This window comes from Xiphophorus couchianus, chromosome 6 (genome assembly GCF_001444195.1).
Source record: "Xiphophorus couchianus chromosome 6, X_couchianus-1.0, whole genome shotgun sequence".
NCBI lineage: Eukaryota > Metazoa > Chordata > Actinopteri > Cyprinodontiformes > Poeciliidae > Xiphophorus > Xiphophorus couchianus.
This window is the reverse complement of record NC_040233.1, coordinates 8,235,709-8,256,241: the sequence shown is the minus strand read 5'-3', so window position 1 is coordinate 8,256,241 and position 20,533 is coordinate 8,235,709. Positions and strand designations below refer to the sequence as shown.

General features: G+C 40.6%; 1 protein-coding gene across 2 annotated transcripts in view; it reads left to right on the top strand.

Annotated features, from left to right (window-relative positions):
• Positions 1 to 20,533, top strand: part of cdh24b (cadherin 24, type 2b) — a 239,028-nt gene that overhangs the window by 19,165 nt on the left and 199,330 nt on the right. Inside the window, exon 2 of one of the 2 annotated variants that reach the window (XM_028021098.1) lies at positions 9,932 to 10,003. The exons of the other annotated variant lie outside the window; for it this stretch is intronic. The gene's annotated coding sequence lies outside the window, so the exon portion shown is untranslated. The remainder of the gene's footprint in view (positions 1 to 9,931; positions 10,004 to 20,533) is intronic. 2 annotated transcript variants of the gene reach the window in all.

Here is a 20,533-nt window from a genome sequence, read left to right as displayed (position 1 = left end):
AATAGACCCAAATGCACTCACCATCTGCATTTTGGTTCCCCTTTAAAGCAAAACCATCAAAAAAGTATATCTTATGTTGCTTAGCAATCTCAACTTGCTTTAAGCCACTCCAGTGTTATCCTGCATTTACTCTGAGATTAAATTACACACTTTGTGGATTATGCGTAGTAAACAAGTGACCTCTGAAGGTTGTAGTGATACTTATTTATGTGTAACAGAATAGGGGGAGGCTGAATACAGAGTAATGAGTAAAATTTATTTGGATTTGTATGATTTAAAGCAATCGCAGATTCTCTTTTAAATCTCTTCTGATGTTGGGGCTATACTCTTACCTCTGTCATTGTTAGTAATTTCCAGTCCAGGTCTTCATCTCATTTACAAGCTACCAAAACTGAAAACAGACAAGGTCGAAACCAAAACAAATTTGTGCCCGAAATTATTCCTCGACTTGCCTCTGTCAATGGGAGAAATAGAATATTTTTGTCTCATCTTGCTCCTTCTTTTAGAAGCAATTACAGCTTTTCTCTCACATCACTCAGCATTCCCCTGGCTCCTCTCTGTTTACCGCCATGAATGGCACATAATTTAAAAGCTGTCACCAGACATAAATTCAACTACAACACTGCAGGGAGACTGTTCCTTTGGCTGTGTGGGGGCCCCTTCGTTCTTATCCAGAAGTAAATAAAACAGATTTACCCAAACATGACAATTACATGCTATCGTGTCCTTGCAGATCTGCTTTTCTGTGGATTGAGTGTTTTAGATTTGTTATGCTTTTTTGTTTTTTTTCCCCCGAAGTTTTTCTCTTCTCTGGACACATGCCGTGACGATGACTGCGCTTGCCGATGTTCAGCTGACTCCCACGATGTGACTCATGAATTTTAAGGCTATTTATGTTTTAAAGCCTTTCAGTCTAAAACTTTTTTTTGTTCTGAGTTGGCCAGTTGAAATGCCTCCAAATACCTAATTAGAGATTCTCGGCCTGATACGACGGACGCCCCTCCTTTTCCCCCATAACGTTTGATTCTGACGAACTATTTCAGCTCGCCTCGTCTTTAGCGCTTGCGAGGGTGTCGGGCCTCTTCTCAGAGGTTTTTCCCTTCCGGTGTTTTCGCAGCAACAACGATACACTAATGTATTCTGCTCTACTTTTGTCACAGTCCCTCTCTACGCACCTGCACCAAACACGCCGTGACACGGAACGCGGTAAATGTCAGCAGACACGAGGAGGAAAGGCGAGTGATGATCGGATATTTCTCTGATCCGTACATATGGAGTCAATCAGATGTCTGCGAGTGAGCCTCCTCTCTCTTTTTGTGTTATCGCATGAGATACAGCTGGAGTTGGAGCCGAGGTGTGGGGAGTGTGTGGGTGTTGTGGTGTGACACATCTGGGTAAAGTGACATGAGGAGGTCCTGATAGATTTGGGCTGAGCGGGAGCTTGTTTCTGTTGTGCTCCGTCAGGCGGAGGCTCCTTCCACATGCCTGGCTAATGCTCCTGATAACTGCTACCTAGCCTGAAGCTGCTCTGTGTCTTTATATAGACAGAGCAGCTCAGAAGTTTACACACATCCATCTATGTCATGTGTGTCTTTGTTTTATGCGATTCCGTTCCTTTATGATGGACTGATAACAGATTACAGGTTCAATGATTTCTGAAAACCAAACAAGAGCAAAAAAAAGGTTATGTGCAAGATAAGTCCATGCACATAACCTGGACTTATCTGTAGATAAGTCTTTGAGTAAGTTGTACAGAAGGTTTTTGGTAGCCATCTTCAAGCCTCTTACATAGTTCTGATTGGATTTGTGATCAATCTTCAAATCAAAAATGGCATCATGTCGTTGGTGTAACATCAAAAAAGTGCCTACATCTCAACGGAGACGGACTTTTATCATGCGTCAATCTATGCTGGCTACCGAGCTTTTCCATACCGGGATGTTCCTGAACCCCTGAAGAACCAACTTCTCCTACCCTGAACTGCAAAACTTATGAATGTTCAGTAAGGTTGAGATCCCAGAGAGTCGATGTTAGCCTCTTCAATCCCTTCCTCAACCAGTTTTGATGCGCAATTGGGGAATTGGGATCATTGTCCTACTAAGAGTACACTAGTGTACCATTTCAACTACTTAGCTGTTCATTTTAGGTAAAGTTGAAGAACGTCAAGATGGTCCATTTTTAGTTTTTCATTCTCTTTCTGCAATGTTGATGAAAGAGCTCCGTAGCTTGACGTTGCTACCACCAGGCTTTACAGTCCGGACAGTGTTCTTTGACTTGTGTGATGAAATGACTCAACTTTTCTTTTGGGTGACGATGCAAGTTTCCTTCAAGTCATTTTACTTATTCATGTGGACAAGTTTCATTCAAGCTTGAAGGTGCCAATTTTGGAGCGGGTGCTTCTATGTTGATTGGCACCCCCTCTGTACAGTTCAACATAAAATTTTAATCGGTGAAAGAAAAACTTAACTTCCATCTATTGACGGTGACATTGCTCTCCGAGCTGCTTCCAGATTTTGCTAGGCTTATGTTTGTTCCTGGGCATCCTAATGAGTTTACTCATGCCTTCCATTAGCTGTTTGGGTCAGCGTGTTTAAATTTTAACTTAACTGGGTCCTTCAACAAGACAGTGATTCCCGAACACAGATCAGAACCCACTTTGTACTGCAAACATTAAACTTCTGGAAAGGCCCTGACCTCAACTCCATTGAAAATCCCAAAATCTGCTTAAGAATCATGTCTGCACCAGTAAACCAGTCAATTTAATTCAGCACTATCGTCAGTTCACTCTGGGTAAATAATAAGGGGTTAAGTGCATACGCAAAGCTCCCAAATTAATATGAGACTCATGTACATCACTGGATGCTTCTGACTATGCATATGTGTGTGTCTCTACAGGCCACGGGTCAAACGTGCAGGCAGCATTGCAGAGTGTACTCTGAAATGTGCATGTGTGACATGATTTGTGAGTCCGGCAGAAGATGGAGGGTGTGAGATTAAAAGGACGCAACACAAGGACGTGAGAAGAGACCTGCCTGATGCCTTTGCATGCAAAATGGCCAAAAAGCCCTCAGTTGATGAATGAAAGTGTCGGTGGCAAAAATGCAGTATGACCATGAAGTTGACAGTAAGAGCGACATTGAGCCCAAACAATTTCCATTTTCTGTTGAATTTCATTTCTTTGTTTCTTTAGCCAACGCGCGTCTCAAGGTTAGCTGCTAGGTTGTGCTGCTGGTGTGTGTAGTGTGCTGCACAGGAGTGTTTTGTGCCTGTGCAGAGGAGTGGGTATGTATACGCATGTGTGTGTGTACGTGAGTTGGGCTCCCAGTGGGAATTGTATTTCGGTTGCTCAAGTCTGACAGATAACAGCCCACCCTGCTCGTCACATCAATTATTGAGGGGACGGGAAATTGATCGGCTCAAACAGTGAGTGTTACCCTGCCTTGCTAGGCTACTCGGGTTCTGTTTTTTTTCTTCCTCATACTCATGCAGTTCCCCTACTTTATTCATCCTCCATCTATCTCTTCCTACTCTTTTAATCCCTTTTGCCCCTTTCTCATTCGTCCTGTTTTGCTTCTCAACCTCTGTGCCTGACCCACTTCCTCAGCAACTTTCTCTTCTGTTTGAATTTCCTGTTCTTTGGGACGCCATTGGCTGATGTCTCTTGATATTTGCCTTATCCTACAGTCATGCTCCAGGATATAGACAACTGCTTTGACTAAGTTTCTTAGTTATCCATGTAATTCGACTTCTGGTTTTCTGGCAAACTCTGCTCTGTTGTGTGTCAACACACCCGATTCTTATTCCCTTGCAGTCTGTACAAGCCCCTTTTCACCCCGCTTCATCCCTGCATCCTCTCTTTGCCAGCTAAACATCTTTGATCCGTCTCCCTTGTAGCTCTTTCTCACAGAAACTCAAGTGTTTGGTCTTTGTCGGGGCGACAATGCCCCTCAGAACCACGTGCTGCTAGCCAATGGGGATGTTTGCGTTCCTATAACAGTCGTCACTGGAATGAAAAAGCAGGCCTAATTTGAGCTCAGTTCATCATAGCGAGATTGCCCCGCTTTTATTGATAATTGCCTTTTTCCGTTCAAAGGGATGGGCGCTTAAACTGTCAACCGTGTAAACATGAGAGATGCAGCTGTTGCCGCAATTAGCGTCTCACTTTCCCCTAATGAAAGGATTAATCCGCCAGCAAATCTCTCGGCTTCTTTTCAAATGCCAAGCCCCCCATTCAGCTCGCTGCCAGTGGAAGAAAGGCGGCCCGTGTCGAACAAAATGGGACTATCTATAACCGGAGCCAAAAGTCGCATTCATCGGCTCAGCCTGGTGTCACGTCATCTGGGTCCCTTTGCTCGCTGCGGAACAAGAGAGACCCTTAACCAACTGCTGTTTGATGATTTCCTGAGTGCTGCCTTTGCAGTCGTCTGTTCTCGCAGCGTGGCTCCTCTGCAGAGCCACCTCCGTCACCACGTCTTCAACCTTTTTGCCTCAACCGTCCTTTCTCCCCCCCCCCCCACCCCTCCAAATCCATTGAGCTCTCAGATCCATGCGCTCCGGCCCTGAAAACACAACGCAGCCTCTTGTCAAAATCCCTCGTAACGGAGAGCTTTGCTTTCCGCAGACAGTTGAACGTCACTAAGTGAATAGCTGTCTCCTCCTGGAACAAGATGTGTCTGGCCAGCCAGCAGTGAATGACGGGCAACAGAGAATAGAGGAGAGCTTAGGCTACACCTTTGAAGCCATTGATTGGACTTATTGATTGGTTTTCTTTCTCTGCAACACAGAGACAAAAGGCACAGGTGTGGAGTTGCCCCGCAAGATCAACTCCATTACGAATACTTGCATCCCGACTCTTTGAGGTCAAGTGTTGTTCAGAAAAAGGAACATAATTTACATCCAATTATTTCAAGTGTAATTCAGTCCAACTCAGAAGTCAGATTGCCTTGCAAAAGTATTCACAAATATTGACGTTTTTTGTTTTCTCACATTAAAACCTCTAATTTTAACATATTTTGTAAGAACTTTATTTGACAAATGAACACAAAGTTGCTCTGTCATACAAGGATACACAGTTTCTAAATGTTTTAAAAATAAAAATCTAAACTTACATTCACCTACACTACAAAATCACAAAATCTTACTAAGTATTTTTGGTCTAATTTCTTGTGCAAATGTCTTAGTACACTTGACATACTAATTTCACTGGCAGATTATTTCACTTATAACAAGACATTTTCTCATGTCAAAAGTGAAATGACCTGTCAGCGGAACTACCGCTTTTCTTTTTATCAGTATTAGAAAAATATTTATTGAGACAGTCTTTATATCTTGCCGGAAAGTTACTTGTAAGTTAGTTTAGTCTTATTTCAAGTTTGCAAAGATATTTGTACTAAAAACTACGCAAAAAATACTTGATACAATTTTGAGTTTTTGCAGTACATAATTTCCTAATAAAGCCGAGCACACCTAAATGCCTTCAGATTTAACCTAAGTTTAGTTTAATAATATTATTCATCTAGGTGTTTGCTGATTTGAGAACATTCGCGAACAAACCACATCATACAAACTAAAGAAGGGAAGAAGTTGAAGAAATTTATGCAAGATAAGTTAAAAAGATATCCTGAGGTTTAAACATCTCGCATAGCACTGTTCAATCTTTTATCTGAAAATGGAAAGAGTGTGGGACAACTGCAAACTTTGTTAGACATTGTTGTCCATCTAAACTGAAGAAGAAAAATAATTGTTTAAAGAAATATTATAAGATATTCTGTTTTAAAGTCTGCTCAGGTACCACCAAAATATTGAAATAAATGTATATACTTTATGGCACTGACAACATTTTTTTATCCCTCCAGGGGGTCTTTTGTGGGCTCTAGTGTTCCTTATATGAAAGTAGGCTGACAGGAAAGGGGGAGGACATGTGGCAAATATCGTCGGGTCCGGGAGTCGAACCCTCGACGGCCACGTCGAGGACTCAAGGCCTCCAAACGTGGGTTGCGCTATCCCCTACGCCACCATGGCACGCCCTACACTGACAACCTTTTGAGTGGTGGAAAACATTTAACACTCGACAAGGGAAGAATTTTAGTAAACCAGTAAAAATAAACAACAAAAGACATTTAGTAGCTCTAAAAAACTTTAGACTGGGATGGAGATTCACCTTGTAAATTTAGACCAAATACATAATTCCAATAAAACTCAAACTTAGCAAATGCTATTAAATTTGTCTAAGTGCTATACGTTCAGGCAAACTACAGTTATGTTTATGTTTCTTGCACTTTAATTGTTTTACTATGTATTGTGCGGCACATCCCCGCAATAAGCGTACAGATGGGGGTTAAAGTGGTGATAAGAAACCCAGTCTTACTTTAGCAGTCACTTGAGCCTTTAATGTCACATTTTGTGGAAGGCAGCAGGTAATTCATCACAGCGACTGTCACATTGGCTCAGCCCTTTGATTTTGTGGCAAGAAGAGAGGCCAACACTTGGCAAGCTCACTCAGGTTAGTGTTGGGTATTAATCAACTACAGGAGCTCTCTGCTCTCATGGTCCTAAAGCAGTGATGATCTAACCAGAAAGTAGACAAAACACAGAATTAATAAAAAACTAAATATTCCGGCGTTCATTAAAGATATTAAAGTGGTTTTTACATCTTAGTCACATCAAAAGAAAAAAGTGTATTTCCACACGTTGGTCTAAAGTTGTAGAATAATTGCAATGATGAGGCATGGAAATAAAATAAAATTTGAGAGAGTTCCCTTTGTAGTGTTATCAGATGACCCTGCAAAGTGACAAATAGGCAGGTAGCAAGTTTTAGAAGGTGAAGTCATGTAATTAGTGAACTGAATGATTCTACAGTTTTTTTTTCTCCTAAATGCACATTTGGGAAGCAAGCCGTAATGAAGTTTCAAACAACGGTTTGAAACTAAATATTAAAAATAAATCACATCGAGGCTAATGTGAATGCTGCAGTTGAGTTTTCAGATTATTTTCAAGGTAGCATGATTATTTTTTCATGCGTTATGAGGGTTAATTTACATTCTGTAGCAATAAACTCAGTGTGAGGATCAAAAGTGTCTATACGTATTTGTATTGTAAATTTTTCCCCCCCCAACTGTTTCATTGAAGATTATTTAAATCATTTTGCATCTGCTGGATTCTGAATTTAATCAAAAGATGTGGGATTCATAGTTTCACTAACACAGACCTCCATCTTTATATCAATAAACTCTAGACGTCTTGTTTTGTGTTGCTCCTCGCGATGCCTTCTCCTTCTGTCAACTCTTTTTGAGCTCTTTATCAGAGCAGATAAACACATCATGTGTTAAGTTAACTCGACCTGTTGTGAGTCCACACAGTTTCATTTTTACCTCACACGTCACGGTCGGGCTAATGGCGCAGGTGACACAAGCGCACCTAGAAAGTCTGGATTAAACACTGACGTGTCAGTCATTTCACAAGGCTTTTATTGGATCTCTGCTTGCCTTTGCGTGGTTTTCAAGACCGCTTCAGGGCTAACAGATGGTGAAGTTTCACCATGCGTCTCTGTCACAGTAGAAAGGAAATAAACTTGTTTTTGGTTGGTTCTCGGAAACAAAAAAAGAGATTTCTGGGAAGAACGTCATGGAATTATCAAAGTTATTCCATAATTATTTAATCTACATAAGTCATGCATTAACCATCATAAAGTGATTAGTGCTGGAAAACAAAATGGAGATGTTTTAAATAACACAGTGGATTTTCTTGGTAGGTTCTGTTTTGATGTGGAGTCCCAATCAAGAGACATTTTTTTTAAATTGTTTTTTTTGTTTTTGTTTAATAGACCACTATCAGAGTCTCTGCTGATACTTACTGTTGGTCTACTGTCTGCCATTTTATCCCAGACTCACTTGCACAAGCAGTCGCAATGTTTGAAATGGGCTATATGGGCAGTTGCCCAGGGCGGCAGTAGGAAGGTTGTGCACCAGAAAATGAAACTTGGTGTTCTTCATACGTTTTCCCTTGGTTTTACGTATGTGTAGATGAGAATAGGGAATAACTATATTATAGCTATATACAACTATATGTTGTTTCAGTGAGATGGTACTTAATGTTTTCCCACACTAGGATATCTGATAATTTCTCCCGTTGTCATTGGTTTGGTTTGAGAGGCAGTTTTCAAAAGATTATTTCATGTTTTCATGTTTACTGCTTGCAACTCATGTTATAGGCTGTGAATATAATTTTGTTGATCTACCAAGTTTTATTTTTCATTTGGATTTGAAGTGTTTTTTTCTTCTTTTGTTTCCACAGTGGGGCTTGTTGTTTAGCCACATGTACAGTAAATGCATCAGGGCTATATATTTTTTTTATTGTATCATAAAGATTAGCTGAAAAAGAAAAACACATTTAGCACTTTAAAATCAGTCTGTTGTGAAAGATGGCCCTCCTGGCTCACACTACCAAGTGCACTCGTATGCAGCTACAACCGACTCTATTTTGAACTGTACTTTGTTATTAGTACATTGATTGATTTTAAGAGCCCTGGATAAAGCAGCCATTATTGGTCAGGGTATAAAGCCTAGTTAAGTGTCTGCTCTCTGTCTATTTTTAATTTATTCGCTCTGAGCTGCAGGGGTTTGCAGAATGCTAGTTAATTATCTTATTTGAGTTCTGAAAACTGTGTTTGTAATTACAGCCAAACGCATCCAATTGGATTTTTATTATGTCTTAATTGGAATATATAAGTTAAAACCCAACTGCCCTTAAATCAAATATTCAACTTAAGAATTGATCAAAAGCAGCAATTGAAAGATATAATTACTGAGAACTTTGTGGCACCTGGCTTCCAGCTGTCTGACTGGCTCACCAGACCAAGCATAAACAGTGGAGAAATCATTATAAATATGTATGCAAACAGTATTTGTACTGATTTTTCAAATGCGTATCTACTTGGGAAGTGAGCCATGAAAGGACAGTTTTCAGACTTGGTCAACAGTTAAGTTCTCTCAGCATGTAGGAGCTCTTAAAGCGGGAGAAATGAATTCACAAGCAAGAAGAAGCCAAAGCACATCAGCCATAGGTTCTGTTTACCTGTGATTTATTATTAATAGATCATTGATTCAATAAAATGCAATCTGCAACAGCCTGAAGTTTGCTACATACATGAAATAAAATTACATTGCCAGTTGTATTCCCATCACCAAAAGCAATCAGTAAGTGTCAGGTAAATACAAATTGCATTTGAAAGAGCATATTGGATATTTTCCATTTGTACCAAAAGTCAAAACGAGGTAATCTAAAAGTTTTTCTGTGTTTTAGGATCCTCAATATGATTGTAATTTGTTATTTCGGTAAGAAAGACCAGAATGACAGAACATGTCATCTCCTTCCTCCATTTTGGTAAAAATAAAGTGATAGTGTTGTCAATCATGCTTGTGTACATGCTGCTCAGTGTGCTAATGGCGGAGAAACAACTTATAGATGCAGGAAAACTGTTTATCAACCATCATTGGTGGCTGTGCTAACTAGCCTGAGCATTTATGGCAGACTCCATTTTGGGGAACCATCTGTAGCACAGCAGAGAGAAAGGAGGATGGAGTTAGATGAGAATGCATGAGAGTGATTGGCAGCACTAAGCTCCTCCTCCTAGCTCTGATTGGTTGTTTCTGACCGAGTGGTGTATTTCTGCATATGGCAGTAGGACTGCAGGGAGCTGGTTTTCTCACAGATTACCTGCCTCATTTCATACTGTCATGACAGTGGCAGTTTTAACAAATGTCTAAAAAATCCTATTTTTTAATAAAAGTACAATTTTTCCACAACCACACCAAATAATTATATTTTAATACACATGCTTGCATCACAAGTTTAGTATTTCTTGTTTTGGTGCAGTCTTTACACTGGATTCAGGGGTTTTATCCAACCAACTCTCCTTATCTTCTGTTTTTGTAGCTTGTGCCAGACTGATTGAACAGAAAAATTGGATGAAGCAAAGCCACCTGGGAAAAATCTATGGACTATGAGGTAAGAATATGCAAGATTACTTGGTAGCCACCAGCTAATCAATTAAGCCCCTGTCTTGACCTTCACAGATGAGGTTTAGTTTGTTGAGTTTATCCGTCTGTCTGAGGTCCGAATGTCCGCCCACAGACCTGACCATTTAGGTATTATTGGTATGTGATATATTCATTTTCTTTCTACCTGAATACTGATCGTTAATGGTGTTTCATCTGCGACACTGAAACTTATTTTTAGATTCAGAGCCAGGACTGATTATCTGCTCGTTTTTAATCAGTTTTTTATTTTTATTTTATGCCTCACGATGCGTCTCCCTTGTTGTTTTCTCTGCTTGACCTGAACCAAGGTCTATTTGAGTGAGGGATTAGATCTCAGCCGCCATACAGATACATAAACAGTAATTGTCTTAATCCCTTGTCCCACATCTTTATCTCTGTCATCGTTAGCCTCGTTGTAAGGCTACCTACTTCTCCACAATCCCCCCCTGCCCACCCTCCACATCTATTCATCCACTGTAATTTAGAGCTCCTCCACTGACCTCGGTGGTAGCCGGCTCATCTTAAAGCCCAAGATTACACAACTGCCCTTCTCCGTATCTCCACCACTTCATCTCGGACTCTTCGGCTCTCTCTTTGCTAATCCAAGCGTATTATCTCTCAGCTTTGACTGTCTCCCAACTGCCTAATTCGTTCCCCCACCCCACCGTTTGTCCCTCCCACCCACCACAGGACGCCTCCCCCCCACCCCCAATAGCCTCCTCGCCCTTCTTCCCTTCCGTCACCTCCTCTCTCTCTCCTCGTTTTTTGCGTTCAGCGTTTCAGACCGAGTTTATTGCTATGACAGGCGATCATCAGTAGAAGCTGCAGCGTTTAATGGCTGTAAGCACGCACCGCCAACACGCACGCCGGTCTGTGTGTTTCAGCGCGAAGCAGCACAAGAAGCAGGGTCAGCGCACACAAACACACACACAGTCTCTTTCACAGCTGAGTGAGCATCCTGCTCCCTACGTGCTCCCCTTCTCTCTGGCTGCGAAGGAGCAAAGGAAGGAGAAGGGAAAAAAAAACGTCTGGCCTGGACTTCAGCTGATAGTAACTAATGACTGTCTGATTAGTTCATTAGTCTGGCACTTCACTGCCTGCCTGCTGGAGTCAGAGCAGTTTACTTAAAAAAAATTTTTTTTTTTTACTGTAGATCAACTTCATGCACAAAAGCCACCCACGGTCTTCCAGCTCTATCTCCCCCGGCTTTGTTATGCTGCTTCGCATGATACTTTGAGCAAGGCGAAAGGATTTCGCCTTGGAGAAGTTCCCGGACTGATTGTTGAATTTTCTCCTTTTGTCTTAGCTCGCATCGTCGGTCTCAGCTGGCCAAGCTGCTGCGAACAGCTGAGCCTCGATTTCATTGCTCAACATCGAGGCCCAGCAAGAACCAGATACGGCTAGACTCCCCCGTTTTAGTTTTAGCAAGTGGAGTGAACGGGATTATCTGCCACACAGCTGGATAAATGTTCAGATTTGAAACGCAAAGAAAATAGGATGCTGCACGTTGTGGTGTCGTCTACCAGTGAGAATTCCCAGCACCTTTTTTTATTTTTTGGGAGTTTGACAGAAACACTCACCTTTATCTCAGCCTCCCCCAGTTCTGTCTCTGATAACCATGACTGTTTTCTATCAACTCCTGACAACATACCCATAAAGTGAACCAAACAATCTGTCAAGAACCAAGTTAGAGGCAGAGCGAGAGGGATTTTGCAAGAAAACTGCGATATTGCGAATGAATGAGATGCCTGAAGTCTGATATTTGATTTATCTCCGTCAATGATTCATTCCCTAAAAACCTCTTTTTTTTCCTGAAAACTGTTTATCTGTCTCACAACATGCATTTGTAGCCTCTGAAATTATTTTGAGATTACATTTTTCTCAATCAGTAAATGGCAGTGCAGCACAATAAATGGAATCACAGCAAAACGCTGCACTATCAGTATATGCAAATCTGTAATCGCAAATAGCTGCTTGGATTGAATATTTGCTGGATCGCAACAATTCTAGTTCTGTCCAATACTACATGTCAATCATATTTGGCCTATTGACCAAGACCATAATGTTCTGAGAAAGAAGTGGGGGCATCGTGCAACATGGCAGACATGAAATGGTGAGGGAGCGCAAAAGGTCATGACCTTCCCAGCAAGACATTGGCTGGCATGTTTAGACTAACCTTACGTAAAAACTAAATGGTTTTACGGTATCAGAATTTTCAAAAATAAAAAGTTTTAATAATTTACATGATTGTTTTTATCCAAAAGAAAAACACAAGCATAAAAAAGATGCATTATTCTGATAATCTTTTATTATTTCTGTGTAAACTTGAACTAAAATGTGGAGTAAATTTTCTATGAATTTTAAGTTTAAATTTGGCTGTTTTGCTTTGTAGAGAACAATATTAGCTTACAAATGTAGCTAGGCTTTATAAGCAGGCTAGCTACCTTACAAAATCTAGCTACTCTCTGCAAGTAGGCTAGCTACCTTACAAAAGCTAGCTACTCTCTGCAAGTAGGCTAGCTACCTTACAAAAGCTAGCTACTCTCTGTAAGTAGGCTAGCTACCTTACAAAAGCTAGCTACTCTCTGTAAGTAGGCTAGCTACCTTACAAAAGCTAGCTACTCTTTGTAAGTAGGCTAGCTACCTTACAAAAGCTAGCTACTCTCTGTAAGTAGGCTAGCTACCTTACAAAAGCTAGCTACTCTCTGTAAGTAGCTAGCTTACAGAGCTAGCTTTTGTAGCTACCTTACAAAAGCTAGCTACACTTTGTAAGTAGGCTAGCTACCTTACAAAGGCTCTCTACCTTACAAAAGCCAACTACTCTTTGTAAGTAGGCTAGCTACCTTACAAAAGCTAGCTACTCTCTGTAAGTAGGCTAGCTACCTTACAAAAGCTAGCTACTCTTTGTAAGTAGGCTAGCCACCTTACAAAAGCTAGCTACTCTTTGTAAGTAGACTAGCCACCTTACAAAAGCTAGCTACACTTTGTAAGTAGGCTAGCTACCTTACAAAAGCTAGCTACACTTTGTAAGTAGGCTAGCTACTCTTTGTAAGTAGGCTAGCTACCTTACAAAAGCTAGCTACTCTCTGTAAGTAGGCTAGCTACCTTAAAAAAGCTAGCTACACTTTGTAAGTAGGCTAGCTACCTTACAAAGGCTCTCTACCTTACAAAAGCTAGCTACTCTTTGTAAGTAGGCTAGCTACCTTACAAAAGCTAGCTACTCTCTGTAAGTAGGCTAGCTACCTTACAAAAGCTAGCTACACTTTGTAAGTAGGCTAGCTACCTTACAAAGGCTCTCTACCTTACAAAAGCTAGCTACTCTTTGTAAGTAGGCTAGCTACCTTACAAAAGCTAGCTACTCTCTGTAAGTAGGCTAGCTACCTTACAAAGGCTCGCTACTTTACAAAAGCTGCTCTTTGTAAGTAGGCCACCTTCTTAGCTAGCTTACGTACTAGCTACAGTCATGCTACTTTTTGCTTGATAACTGTAGTTTTTGAAGTAATGGTGTCCTAATACGAGTGACAGGTGGCTCTCCTTCATGATTGTCTGTGATTTTATAAATATTTTATATTGGGTATTTACAGCAACAGTTGAATTTGTCTTTATTGCTCGAAAGTGCAGCAGCCTCTTTCAGGCATCTGACCATCAGTGCACATCAGCAGTGTTAAATCACGCTGACACTTTATATGGCTTCAGAGAGAGAAGCCATATAAAGTGTTTCTAAACTGCTGCGATGGTGTGATAAAGCTTTTAGAACCTTGATATATCATCATGTCTTGACCCATTTCTTGAACCTTTTAAACTCCTGCCATCATGGATCAACATGAAGACTTAGAAAAATAAAATCTATTTTATAAGATATTACTTTATAATTTTTTTAAAAATCTTTTGACGATTCAACTGGTTCCTATCTCCAGTAGTCAATAAGCGAGACGTTATTAGGGCTTCTCCTCATTCTTTAAAGATGTGGCAATCATTGCTGCAGCTCCCTTATTGTTTTACTATGTAGCCGACTTGAAACAGGAAACATTTAGTCTGATTTGATGTGAGAAAAACTGTTTCTTCAATGAGTCTCTTCCATTAAAGGCACATATTAATTAAAGGGAATCAGCTTGTTTTGCTGGTGTTCACCGTCTTCTTCACGGTTCCGTCTGTAGTCAAACGTGGAAAACAAAGTGACGTTAGGAGTCTTCTGCTTGGCCGAGGCGTTCGAAGAGCAAGATGAAACAGAGAGGGGCTGTCGAGCTTCGAGGTTGGCTTGCTTTGTGCAGGAAAGCGAGCCGGCTAAATGGATGTGAAGAGTCAAAAATGATTGAGAAGAGCGGTGGGAGATGGAGTGGAAGGCTTGATAAAAGACAGTGGAGAAGCAGTGGGGGGGAAGGAGGCTGTCCTAAATGAGAACAGTAACCTGTGGAGGGCGATAAGAGCTGGCAGATGGGTACGGCGATAAATAGGCAGATGGGTGGCTAGATAGATGAAGAGGGCTGATTTGCCGAGATGGAGAGGTTGGGAGAGAAGATGGGCAGATGGGGTACAGAGATACAGCAGAAGTCAAGCCAAACTTTCTTCCTGCACAATCACTTCAGGGCTAACTGCTTTTTTTGTTTGTTTGTCTGTTTCTTTTTCTTGTTAGCTGGTCTTTCGCTTCTCCCTCTTACATTCGGCCTCCGTTTCCTGCCCTTCCTCCCGTGCGCTCACTCTGCCGTCCTCTCCCCTTGCCGTTTTCTCCTCAGCCACCGCCGCACTCATGGGATATTTTTAATAGAATTAGGCCGCTCTTGTTATCGGCGGAGCGGGCAGCCGCGGAGTGAGGCGAGATTGAAACAGCGATTTCCAATTTGAGATTGTGTCACACACATCCACCCGTGCGCAGATAGTATCGACGAATCACCAGCCACCATCCCTCTTTCCCTCTCCCAGGCTCTCACCCGGATATTTCGGCTGCGCTCGGTTTCCCCTCCCAACACCTCCTCTCCTCCTTCCGCGCATGCAGGGCTACATCTAAATGCATCCATGCTCGCTCTCTGTCGCACCGGATTCCCCGGCTCCTTTTGACAGTTTATCTCCCTGTCTCCCTCGCTCTCATCTGGGCCGCATGCAGAACACATCCCTCTTTCTTCTCCCGGGCCCTCGCTCACTTTAGAGCCTCGCGAATGCTGCCTCTTCTCCGTTTTTACACTCGGTCTTCATGTCTTTTCCCACTCCTCCCACACTTGCTTCCACCTCTCCGTTCGCTTTTTCTCCTCTCTTGTTATTCCGCCTCTCTCTTCCCACACCACCTCCTCGTCTTCTGCTTCCAGTTCCTATTTTATTGGATTCAGAGTTGTCCCCTCACTTGAAAATGTTCCCCCTTCATTCATCCTCTCTTCCCTGCCTCCTCAATTCACTGGATCTCTTTGGGTTGCCTTGTCAGGTCTCCGGGTCGCTGTTGTACCTCTGGAGATGCATAATGTTGCGTGTTCATTGAGTTCAGTCAGAGTGAGTGTGTGCAGTGTGGGCGTTTGTCAGGTCATTTACTGTTCTCTATGGCTAGAGGGTCTTTTCTCTTTGCTACAGCGCCACAATTCCACCTTTTGATACAATTCGGCTGAATTGTTTCCTAATGTGCTGCCCTTATTATAACTTCCAACAAATCAGCAAGGCAACATTAGTTGAAATCTCGCCATGCAGCCTCTCATCACACAGAGATCCAATTCATTATTCACATTGGGATGAAGTTTATGACACATTCGCTCTAAAACTTCAGAAATACGAAAGCCAAATTTACTGACTCACTCCTATTCAGATTTGGTTTAACCAAGATCTAAAGACAAAGTTTCTCTTGTGCTTTGAAATACAAGCGAAGCTTTGTTTCATAAATGTATGCTATATAAAGTGCAGTGTTAAAGTGAACAAAAATTTGGCTTCATAAAAGTAGAATTTATTGAGTTATTCTGTTTTTTAACACCGACATCAATAGTTGGAAGATTGGAGCTACAAACTAACTTTCGCAGCTGTACATGTGCCTCACAAAATGTAAGCCTGTTTTTTTTTTTTTTTTTTTTAATAAAAAGCTTTATGTACGTTTTCCTTGGCAAATTGACAGTCAAAACATCAAAAGCACAGCTGGATAAAGAAGCTTGGATTTTCACTGGAGCTGAAATGATTCTTTCAATGACTCAAATGATGGTGTTTTCCCTGCCAATATATTAGTGGAAACTGCATCCCCAGTTTCCACCTAAAAGGTCGAGTTAATTTTATTTTTCATATTTCCCCAAATTGAAAGAGGATTTTAAAGACGGGCTCGTTTGTAGAATAGCTTGTCTTTTTATGTATTTATTTATTTTAAACTGCGGCTTATGCTACGTCATATATTTACACAACAGTTCTGTCTCTTCATGATTGTGCCCCAGTCTGATGATTTGGCACAATTTTGAAAAGTTACAAAACCATTTCCTTTTTCTGTCGCACCATTTAAAAAGTTCAAAGTAAACGGGTGAATAAGATGGCCGAGGAAGTTTGGAATAGAGTTTTCTTTTTAGTGGCACAGTGTGCCCTGTGTTTTGATTTCTGTCATTTCACATTTGACATTTCACCTTATTTAAGAAAGATAACCTGATGCAAAGTCATATCTTGCAAACTAAAGGAGCTCCTTTGTTACCATTGCTAAGGTAGTGCTTTAATAAAACCACATCTACTAGAATTAGAGGAAGCTAACCTGCCTTTGCTAAGCGGGAGAGCGCTAGCTAGCCAACTAAGCTAATAATCTGGCTAGCTAACCAACCATAACGACTCCTGTCAGGCTCATATGACTATTTGAGGAGCTGAACAACAAGAAACAATATTCCGTGTTAAAAGTTAATTCAACTAAAAGCCAACTTAAACTTAAATTCAGCTGATGTTTATTCCATATTTCAGTCTTCTAGAAATTCTTTAAATTGAAATTAGTACTTATGACGGAAGTGAAATTTAATTTGTCTCTTCTAAATATCCGTAGCGCAGCCAACCTTATTTGTAAATCACTGTTGCGGACCAATGTTTAACGGGTCACAGTCGACATTTGCTCGTGTTGTCTGAGTAATAACATTCAGTACAATAAATAAATGTTGTGGACAACATTGTTATGACTGTACTAATGATACGACTATAGATGCAGCAATTGCTGGTTTTCTGTTTTAAATAAACACAGTGTTATTATCCTTTACATGTTTTATTTTTACAATTTTAACATGATATGAAGGTTCAGGTTTCCTTTTGGTTGTTGGAACATTCTATCAAATATGTAGACAGCAGAAAAAAAGAGGGCTCTGTGAGAAATTTAGACCTGGATGTCCTAAACAATGGGATTCCCTGAAGTTTGTCTCAGTAATCCACTCCATCCATCCCTCCTGGAGGAAACATTCAATTTCATTTTGAAGATCTTCTCAGCGCAAAACATCTGCCTTGGTGCTTTTTTTTTTTGTTGCTCAGAACGGCATACCGATTATTATGACTACCATATTTTCTGCAGGGTCAAGTGTATCGCATGGGGACGGTAGCACAACATGGGTTTGTTTGCGATGGAGGAAGATGGGTGGTAAAGACAGAAAAATCAGAGGATAAAGACCTTGAACATGTCAAGTTTGATGCTACGTCAAACAACAAGCAAAAGCCCCACAGGTTGTTTTAGCTCAGTGGCGTAATGTCAACAGCAGCCTTGCAGATGGATGCGTTTCTGGTTCTTGAAAATGGCACCACCCATGGGGACAATACATTTTAACCACTAAAGCACGAAGCAGATGTGATGTCCCGAGTCCTCTAGCAGAAATCGTAGGAACAGCTGTGAGTCGGTCAGACTTCCAAGTAAGATTTGCAATAATCCACACCAAAGAAAGAACAACAACAGATCGGAGCGTCTTTGTGCGCAGATGGCGCATATTTCCTTTAAAAAAAAAAAGGAATCATCAGTTTGTTGACTTCAGTGTTTCCAGCTCACAAGATTGAGAAACACTTGATTTGGTGTCCCATTAACGTTTTCAGAAGAACACAGATAAAACACTTTGGATTATCAATGAGCATGCCGTGTCCCCCACGCAGGACAAACGCAGAGCTTTAGGTTATTGGAGACTCTCTCAACTTACAAGAATTAACAGCAGTATGTGAGTGGCATACTGATAACTCATTTTTAGGAGAAAAACTATTGAGGAGAGATTTTATACAAGGTCAATTTCCTGGAATGATTGGTTACAGGATATGAGTGTGCATATGAGTGTGCAGAGTTATGATTGTTAGCAATGGGAATCAGAGAATTTTTTTCATACTACTCGACTACTAGAGTATTCATTCTAGAAGAATATTCATGCGTTTTATTGCAGGACTTCAATTAAAAACATTCAAACCACATGTTTTCTAAATGAAAACTCCCAAAATAACCCAGCGGTTTACTTTATGCCTTCTGTGATGTCACTAAATGTGGAAGCTCGTTTTTGGGGAGGGTACATTTTATTTCAGTTTAACGAAGTTTCACAACAAAACAGCAAAACGAGTATAAAAACCAACCACGGCGCGTTGTTCTATAGATTACGTGCTATATCAAAGACAGCTTGTATAATTTATTCTGAAAGGTCTGGCTTGCAGCTCTAAAAGCACCTAGGTGTCAGCACATGCTCTCTAAAGCTTGTCAGGGGATAAAAAGAAGTGGAAAGAGGGTTTTAACATTTGCTGTCAAGCGCCCACATGCACCTGGATGGAGCCGAAGAGACTCCGAAGACTTCTAATCTTCCACTTTGCGCTTTCTAGGTTCAGATTTTTACTGCTGAATTGCTTTATATGTGAACGGGAGAACAAGATGGTGAAAAAAATCCATTCTTTGCTTAATTGCGTTTGGGTATCTGCTCGCTAAAGTAACTTTTTACCCCTAGGATTGCTGCAGGCTTTTTCTCAAAGAAGTGGAGAAAGGAGGAGACGCAGCGGGGTGCGGTGGAGGATGAAACAACAGACTGTGCTTCTCTTAAAGCTGCTCTTGTATTCCTGACCATGTGTATATAAAACAAGCCCTCTTTTTAGACTGAGTTATGCTGAAAACGCCAATCCTCACCCTTTTTTAAAAAAAATTTTTTTTTTGCATATTCAAAAATTTTTTTCTTTTATATGATGTTAAAAGCCTAGAAAGAAGCCAGTAAGTGGGAATCATGTTTGAAGTAGAGTCTCGTTAGAAATCCCACTGTCAAGGCCAGCTGAATATATTTACTTATTCAAGTCACCAGGAAAATGAAACGGAAATACATTTTGGGTTTGCATAAATAATTCTAAATTTAGCCAGGGTTTGATAGAATAAACTCATGTTTCCTGTTGTGCAGTACTCTGTATGTCCGCAGAGTTTTGGGGTAACTGATACGTTAACATGCCAAAAGTAGAAATTAATGCTGAGTGGGCGTGAGCCAGTATGAGATGACATCGCAGTATTATCACAAACATTTAAGACAAATTGTGCAACAGAATCTAAATAGTTTATTTAAATAAAAAAAATAAGCTGCAGTCATTTCTAATGATGCTAAATTACAATGTATCAATATAAAATGTATATAAAGTAAATTATATTGTTATGCATTTACAAACATTACAGTTGTCTATGACATTTAATTTTTTGTTTTGATCAAATATACAGATTAAACATTTGTTAAAGTTAGTTGTTGTTTGAAAGTTTTCACTGTGTCAGATATTATCCCGTTCCAATATTTCCAGTGCAGTAATCTGCCTTTAGCCAGCTAACTGACAGCATGTAGTAACAGGTGGGGGAAGGGCATTATCCAATTCTCTACACAGCCAGGAAAAAAAAAACTGCAGGACTGATAATGGACATTTTTTTTTTTATTAGATTTTTTTTTTTTTTTTGCAGTTTTGAAACTCAAGCATTTTGAAACTTTCCGAAGGTTTTATTTGTGTATTTAATCCAAATAACAAAACAATGCTGTAAAATTTATGCCTATTTCTTTCTCGGTGCTAATTTGCCAGAAGTTGTAAAGAGACTCCAGGCCAGCAGGGGGCTTACAAGAGCTTTTAAATTCTCGTACAGACTATAGATCTTGCAGAAAACAAAACAAAGAAACAAAAAAAAAAGTTCTCCAACAGCTTGTGAAAGTGAACCTAGTAGGAAATACATTTCTTTAAGATATAAACTTTTAATAAAAGATAAATGTTAGATGTTAAGCATCTGCTGTTTAGAAGTCGAGACAATTTTCAGGCACCAACCAGAGTTTCACCTGACAACTTTAATCAAGCTCGGCTTTATCGCTGCTCTCTGGGAAACCAACTCTGTCTTTTTCCTAAACTCTTCCACTTAGCTGGCCAAAATTAAAACACGCTGCTCTGAACAGGACAGGTATGCTAATGCGATCAAATGCGCTCGCGCACACACTCCCACACACCCACACCGCACTAATAACCCACAGAGTGAGCTGCTAAGCAATGACTGATGAGCTTCCGATGAGGATGATTTGATTACGTCGGCCGTTTGTCCACAGATATTTTACCCCCTACC